Source organism: Dendrobates tinctorius, unplaced genomic scaffold, assembly GCF_039654945.1.
Source record: "Dendrobates tinctorius isolate UK_male_01 unplaced genomic scaffold, ASM3965494v1 ptg000010l, whole genome shotgun sequence".
Taxonomy (NCBI): Eukaryota; Metazoa; Chordata; class Amphibia; order Anura; family Dendrobatidae; genus Dendrobates; species Dendrobates tinctorius.
In genome coordinates, this window is record NW_027361678.1 from 6,674,280 (window position 1) to 6,682,620 (window position 8,341).

The following is an 8,341-nucleotide window of genomic DNA, read 5'->3' on the forward strand; positions in this document are numbered from 1 at the left end:
TATATGTTTGAGTTTGTGAGCATACATCTTGAAGGACACTTCCTCATCACAGGCTAAAGTACGGAACTGAGTCCTGTAAGTGTCTGGGGTCACAGCATAATGTTCTAGAATAGTCTGTTTAATCTCCGCATACTTACAGTTCAACCGAGGGTCCATAGCTCTATAGGCTGCGGCAGCTCCACCCTCTAAGAGCCCCACAAGATGTCGGACGCGCTCCCTTTCCGGGACTTCCATTAATCGACACTGATGCTCAAAGTCCAGGAAGAAGCCCTCAATGTCACCGGAAGCCTCATTAAACGGCTTGAAGTCTTTGCGGGACACTCTGGGGAGTTCCCTCATGGGGGATGCTGTGGGTACAGTCTGTCTGTAGCTTCTCGCTGCCTCCAAAGTGATCTCCCTCTCCAGCATTGCCCTCTCCTCCATCCTGCGCTGCCTCTCCTTGGCTGTGCGCATGACCTCCCTCTTATCTTCTATGGTAGCCTCTTCTCCCAGCAAGGCCATCTCCTCCTCGTACCACACAACCCACTGACTTTTTTGGGTATTTACCTCCGACTGCCGCCTTTCCTCTCTTTGCTGTGAGGATCCTTCCTCAGCATCATCTTGCAGGTGAACTGCTTCCAAAGCCTCAATCAGCTGCTCCTTGGAGAGTCCTGTAAGGTACACCTGGGGTGGACCCGCTAGACCGTGGCAACGAACCTCCCGGGGGCGAGCTGACCAGGTGGACCACCCCCTATACAGGGAGCGTTTGGGGCAAGCCCGCGGGTAACTATTACCACGGCAGCTGGTACCCTGGGAGGTAACGACAGACAGACTGCTAGAGCCGGGTTGGGGATACAGGACTGACGGTACCGGCTGGGAACCACAGGACAGACAGCCACGGCTTAGAGACACGAGACAGGTGGATACGGCCTGGGAGACACAGAACTGGCGGCACGGCTAGGAGACACAGGATAGGCGGGCACGGCTGGGAGACACAGGATAGGCGGGCACGGCTGGGAGACACAGGACAGGCGGCACGGCTGGAAGACACAGGACCTAGGAGAGAGGAAAATGGAGAGGTGAACGAGCAACGGATGGACAGGGCGCGAAGGCGTGCAAAGAGGACGGCCAGAATCACTAGGAAAGAACAGTGATACTCAGGCACCGTTGGCAGGGAGAGGCGGCCAGATATAGGGACTGGTAGGAGGACTTCCGGGTCGTGACCTAAAGGAGAGAGAGCAGGCGCGCGTCCTCAGTAGGAGGAGGAGGGGGAGGCGCGCGCGTGCCCAGGCACAGTATGTGCGCGCGCCCGCCGAGCAGGAGGGGCGGGGGCGTGCACCCGGCGCGGTCCGGAAGACCGGACGAAGGGGACCGCCGGACGGAGAAGAGGAGCCGGGGAGGACAGTGGAGAAGACCGCGGACGCCGGCGCAGAGGGAAGCAGGATGCCGGAGGAAGGGTAAGCTGCGGCCGGGAGGAGGCAGAGAGAGGAGCGCGCGGCAGCCGCCGCGTGACAGTACCCCCCTCCTTACGCGCCCCCCTCCGCAGTCCGGAAAAGAATTTGGCCAAGATTCGAGGGGCCTGGATGTTCTCTTGGGGCTCCCAGGACCTCTCCTCGGGACCAAAGCCCTTCCAATCAACCAAGAAAAAGGTTCTCCCCTTTTGCTTCCTCATGGCCAAAATATCTTTAACCTCAAATACATCGTCTGCGGAGACAGGCGGAGGTGAGTGAGGGGCCTTAGAAAGGAAACGATTGAAGACGACTGGTTTTAGCAAGGACACATGAAAGGCATTAGGGATACGGAGAGAGGCAGGAAGCCGTAGTTTATAGGAGACATCATTAATACGGGACAAGATCTCAAAAGATCCAATATAACGGGGACCCAGTTTATGGGAAGGGATCTTGAGGCGAATAAACTTGGAGGCAAGCCAAACTTTATCACCAGGGTGATATGGCGGAGCATCCAGGCGTCTTTTGTCGGCGTGTCTCTTAACTCTGTTACGTACCAACTCGAGAGCGGCCTTGGTCTCCTGCCAGATCCTGGAGAATTCCTCGGTCAGAAGGTCAGCCGCCGGTACACCCGAGGCAGGAGGAACCGGTAGAGGTACACCAGGATGTTGCCCATAGACGATAAAGAAAGGGGACTTGCCTGAAGACTCGCTGGCGTGGTTATTATAGGCGAACTCAGCCCACGGGAGAAGTTCAGCCCAGTCGTTCTGGTGGACATTGGAAAAATGCCGGAGGTAGTTCACCAAGCACTGATTTGTCCGTTCGGCCTGACCGTTGGACTGGGGGTGGTAAGATGAGGAGAAGTCGAGAGTGACATCCATTGATCTGCATAGGGCTCTCCAGAAGCGAGAGGTAAATTGGACTCCTCTGTCAGAAACAATATGTTGGGGCAGTCCATGAAGACGGAAGATGTGCTGAACAAAGATCTTCGCCAAGGCTGGGGCCGATGGCAAGCCGGAAAGGGGAACGAAGTGTGCCATCTTAGAAAACCTATCAACCACCACTAGGACGACTGTACAGTTGGCAGAGTGGGGTAGGTCCGTAATAAAGTCCATGGCAATGTGTTGCCAGGGGGACGAGGGTATAGGAAGCGGGTGTAGAAGCCCAGAAGGCAGCTGCCTAGGCACCTTGATCTTGGCACAGGAGAGACAGGAGGCGACGAAATCCCGGACATCCTGGGGAAGAGTCGGCCACCAGTAGTAGCGGGATACCAGGTGAAGTGTCTTCTTAAGCCCGAGATGGCCAGCCAGCTTGGAAGCATGTACCCAGTGGAGGATTCGTCCTCGGTCCTTCTCCGGCACAAAAGTCTTGCCAGGTGGAGGTGAGAGAAGAGAAAGTGGTGCCACCGTGATGAGCCGGGATGGATCCAAGATATGCGTGGGTTCTTCTTCGACATCTGCGGGAAGGAAGGACCTGGACAAGGCGTCAGCTTTGAGGTTCTTGTTGCCTGGACGAAAATGTAGATCAAAATCGAATCGAGCGAAGAACAGAGACCACCTGGCCTGGCGTGGGTTGAGTCTCTGCGCAGACCGAAGATAAGCTAGATTCTTATGATCTGTGAAGATTGTGAAGGGATGTGCGGCGCCCTCCAATAAGTATCTCCACTCTTCTAGAGCTAACTTGATGGCCAGCAGTTCTCGGTCCCCTATGGAATAATTCCGCTCTGGGGTGGAAAAGGACTTGGAAAAGAAGCCGCACGTGACGAGTTTACCGGAAGAAGATTTTTGAGACAAAACCGCTCCGGCTCCAGTTGCTGATGCATCCACTTCGAGGACGAACGGTTTGTTGACCTCAGGACGATGGAGTACGGGAGCCGTGGAAAAAGCTCGTTTTAGAGATAGGAAGGCCTCTTCTGCTTCAGGGGTCCAGACGTGCGGGTTGGCTCCTTTACGAATCAAAGATGAGATAGAGCCGGCCAATGAGGAAAAATGAGGGATGAACTGCCGATAATAATTTGCGAAGCCGAGAAATCGCTGAACGGCTTTCACCCCTTGGGGACGTGGCCAGTTGAGCACGGCAGACACCTTCACCGGATCCATACGCAGGCCGAAGTCGGAGATGATATATCCCAAAAATGGAAGGGAGGACTGTTCAAAGACGCACTTCTCCAATTTGGCGTACAGGTGATTCTCCCTCAATCGGAACAGCACTCGGCGGACATCTCTTCTGTGGGTGGACAGATCGGGAGAGAAGATCAGGATATCGTCAAGGTATACAACCACACTGGAGTACAGAAGGTCTCGGAAGATGTCGTTCACGAATTCTTGAAAAACTGCGGGAGCGTTGCACAACCCGAAGGGCATGACGAGGTACTCGTAGTGTCCATCCCTGGTGTTGAAGGCGGTCTTCCATTCATCTCCGGAGCGAATACGGACAAGATTATAGGCTCCACGGAGATCCAATTTAGAGAAGATTCGCGCACCTCGCAGCCGGTCGAACAGCTCGGGGATGAGAGGCAGAGGATATCTGTTCTTGATGGTAATCTGGTTAAGACCTCGATAGTCAATACAGGGGCGGAGAGACCCGTCCTTTTTCTTAACAAAAAAGAAGCCAGCCCCAGCGGGAGAATAAGACTTTCAGATGAAGCCTTTGGCCAAATTCTCTTGTACATATTCAGACATGGCCTGGGACTCGAGTGGACTCAACGGATAGATTCGCCCCCGGGGCGGAGTCGAGCCGGGTACAAGCTCGATGGGGCAATCATATTGCCGGTGCGGTGGAAGAGCCTCTGCCTCTTTCTTATCAAAGACATCTGAAAAAGCCCAATAGGCCGAGGGCAAATCCGCAGGACCCGAGACAGGAGACGAGCATTTGAGGGGTTGTACTGGACGAAGACATCTAGTCTGGCAAACGCAGCCCCAGCGAAGGATGTCTCCAGTCCGCCAATCCAGGACAGGTTCATGCATCCTCAACCACGGAAGGCCCAGGAGCAAGGTGTGGGATAGAGACGGCAGCACGAAGAAGGTTATTCTTTCACGGTACAGGACCCCGATCTGTAATTCCAGCTCTTCAGTGACCAACGTTACGGTCTCGCGCAAGGGAATCCCGTCGACTTAGGCTAACTGCCGGGGAACCTCCAAGGACCTAACAGGTATCCCCAATCTCTTCACCGCCTCGAGTTGGATGAAATTACCAGCAGCCCCTGAGTCAATATAGGCTAGCTCCGAGAAACGTTTGGATCCCTGGATAAACAAAACAGGAAGGGTCAAAGGTAGAGAGGTGTCGAAGGCACCTAGGGAGGCCTCTCTTACCTGTCCTAGGCGGAGGAGTTTCCCGGCCTCACAGGACAGGAACGTAGAAGGTGGGAGGCACTGCCACAATAGAGACAGAGACCATGAGTGAGTCTCTCCTGGCGGCGTAGCTCTGCGGGCCTGAGTCGGTCAATCTGCATGGGTTCAGGGGCTGACGCCGAGGTGGAAGGCCGAGCGCGGGGAGGACTGCGCATCGGAGGAGAGAACCGAGTGGGTCTTCTCTCCCTGACGGCCTCGCGGGAACGCTCCCGGAAACGCAGGTCAATTCGCGTTGCCAGCGAGATGAGATCTTCCAAAGACGTAGGTGTATCCCTGCCTGCCAACTCATCTTTGATTCAGGGCGACAAGCCACGCCAAAAAGCCCCTACTAAAGCCTCATTGTTCCATCCTAGTTCAGAAGACAACGTATGGAACTGGATGGCGTACTGTCCCACAGAGAGAGCACCTTGGCGAAGGCAAAATAAGGACTCGGTAGCGGAGACCAGACGCCCGGGCTCATCAAAGACCTTGCGGAATGTCTCCAAGAAGGTTGCGAGCTGGGAGACTATCGGGTCATCTCGCTCCCACAAAGGATTCACCCAAGCCAATGCCTCACCCTCTAAGTGGGAAATCATAAAGGCCACCTTGGCCCGGTCGGAGGGATACTGCAGGGATGCCAGCTCGAAGTGCAACTGACACTGGTTAATGAACCCCCGACAGAGCTTGGGATCCCCACTATAGCGTGGGGGTTTAGCCAAGCGAGGCGAGGACTGGGAAGCTGCCGCAGGCGCAGGGACAGCGGCCGCCGTCTGTAGAGCTAGAAGGCGGTTATCTACAGAGGCTATGTAGTTTAAAATATGGGCCTGGGTGTCGCGCTGCTGAGCAAGCTCCTGCTGTAAGCCAGAGATTTGGGAGGCAATCCCCGGATCGGAGGTTTGTAGAGATGAAAGTCTGGACTCCATTGACTTGAGGAACGACATGATCCTCGCCTGATTCTCACGAAGGAACAAAAGTTCCTTTTGGGTCGGGGTCGGGGTACCAGCGGAATCCGTGGCCTGAGTATTCTGTAAGGTACACCTGGGGTGGACCCGCTAGACCGTGGCAACGAACCTCCCGGGGGCGAGCTGACCAGGTGGACCACCCCCTATACAGGGAGCGTTTGGGGCAAGCCCGCGGGTAACTATTACCACGGCAGCTGGTACCCTGGGAGGTAACGACAGACAGACTGCTAGAGCCGGGTTGGGGATACAGGACTGACGGTATCGGCTGGGAACCACAGGACAGACAGCCACGGCTTAGAGACACGAGACAGGTGGATACGGCCTGGGAGACACAGAACTGGCGGCACGGCTAGGAGACACAGGATAGGCGGGCACGGCTGGGAGACACAGGATAGGCGGGCACGGCTGGGAGACACAGGACAGGCGGCACGGCTGGAAGACACAGGACCTAGGAGAGAGGAAAATGGAGAGGTGAACGAGCAACGGATGGACAGGGCGCGAAGGCGTGCAAAGAGGACGGCCAGAATCACTAGGAAAGAACAGTGATACTCAGGCACCGTTGGCAGGGAGAGGCGGCCAGATATAGGGACTGGTAGGAGGACTTCCGGGTCGTGACCTAAAGGAGAGAGAGCAGGCGCGCGTCCTCAGTAGGAGGAGGAGGGGGAGGCGCGCGCGTGCCCAGGCACAGTATGTGCGCGCGCCCGCCGAGCAGGAGGGGCGGGGGCGTGCACCCGGCGCGGTCCGGAAGACCGGACGAAGGGGACCGCCGGACGGAGAAGAGGAGCCGGGGAGGACCGTGGAGAAGACCGCGAACACCGGCGCAGAGGGAAGCAGGATGCCGGAGGAAGTGTAAGCTGCGGCCGGGAGGAGGCAGAGAGAGGAGCGCGCGGCAGCCGCCGCGTGACAAGTCCCTTGTAGCTGACTCCCAGTTCACTGGCCTTTGTTTGTAGGTTCACCGCAGTCCAGTTCTTGTACTCTGCGGTGCTGGTTCCAGATGTTGATGGGCCGTTGTCCTCCATTCCTTCTGCTCTGATCCCACCGCTGCCACCAGTTTGTGACGGGAGTATTCTCCAGAGCAAGGAGGGACAACAGGCCTGGGAATAATCCAACAGATTTATTGACCAAAAAACAGGAACAACACGAAGGTAATTTGCAGAGTCCCAAAATAAGTCCACAGGAAACTGATTCGGGGGCACCTCCCGACAATCCTTGTGCCAGATCACAAAACCATAGTCCTTTAAGAGTCCCAGAAATCCACCACGATCACACAGAGGCCGAAGCTTCCTCAGACAGCCTCGTCCTTCTCTTTTAGCATCCAACTCACATCTGATCTTAAAGCAAGAATGTATTGTCAGGGCTCCTGGGATCAGTCCATCTGAAGGGGGGTAGGGGTCACACCTACTATTCAATGGTTTGGTCCATCAGAAGATTCTAGAAATGTAAGGGCTCCACTTAGTCTACAGGATGTGTATTGTAGGTTATCTTCTGCTTAGGAAAACAATAGCCAAAGTTCCACTAGCTGTTGACACAAGCCTAAATTAGATTATGGTCCATGTACATCACAAGACATTGCAAAGTATTGGGGGAAGGAGACATGGTTAATTTACAGCAAATGAACCAGAGAAAAGTTAAATGACATATTATACAAAATACAGGACAGGGCAAAACTACAAATCATGACACCGCTGTACGAAACCGCTTTCCGGACATCATGGATTCCCCGGGAATTTCCTGTTGTCTGCGCTGTCGTGATATGCTGTATCAACAGCTGATTGGTTTCCTGCTGCTGCTGATTAAATATCAGCTGCTGCTGTGTAGCCTCTTGCTGCTGTCGCATGGCCTCCTGCTGCCGCTGCCGCTTGGCCTCCGTAAGCATTTTTACTGTGGTCTCCATTTCTGGAAAGTTGTCCACCTGGGTCTGCGGCACTCTTTTCTCCCAGGACACAAGCTGGAGTACAGAGCAAAAAATGAGCAAAAAACAGCCCGGCCTCACTGCGTATGCCCGCATTCAAGTCACCAATTGTAGGCATTTGCTCTGGTAGGCAATGGCAGGGACGCAGTAACGAGGCAACACACAGGCTTAGAGTCCAACTTCAGTGGTTTAATGTCACTTTAAGACAGCAGGTTAACAGAAAGTAACGGAAAAACACAAATATTCTCCAGCTTGGAGAACCACTGGTCCCAGACTCACCCTTGCATGGGACGGGCTTAATTAAGCGGCTGCCAGGTCAGCGACATCTGCCAGGTGCCATTCCCAGGGTTTGTTTGGAGTCTTGCTGCTATAGCTCTACAACACGTGCAGTCCAACAACAGATTCAGGCTAACTCCAGCCAAGTTCCAGTATCTTCCACACACACTCACCATGTGCCAAATACCAACCTCCATTACATAGCCCATAACCCCTCCCACAGGTGAGGTAGTCTTCACATGGGCTGATCACGTGACCATGACATCATCGCAGGTCCTGTCTTTAGGAAAAAACCTAGCCAAACATTAATCTGCTGGGAAAAATGTATCTCCCATCCAGTAAAACACCCTTTGCTGTACCACACAGGGTATAAGCTTTTATTTACATAACATGGATAAGCAACATAACTTCTGTCAGGGAGTGTAGAGGAAGAGT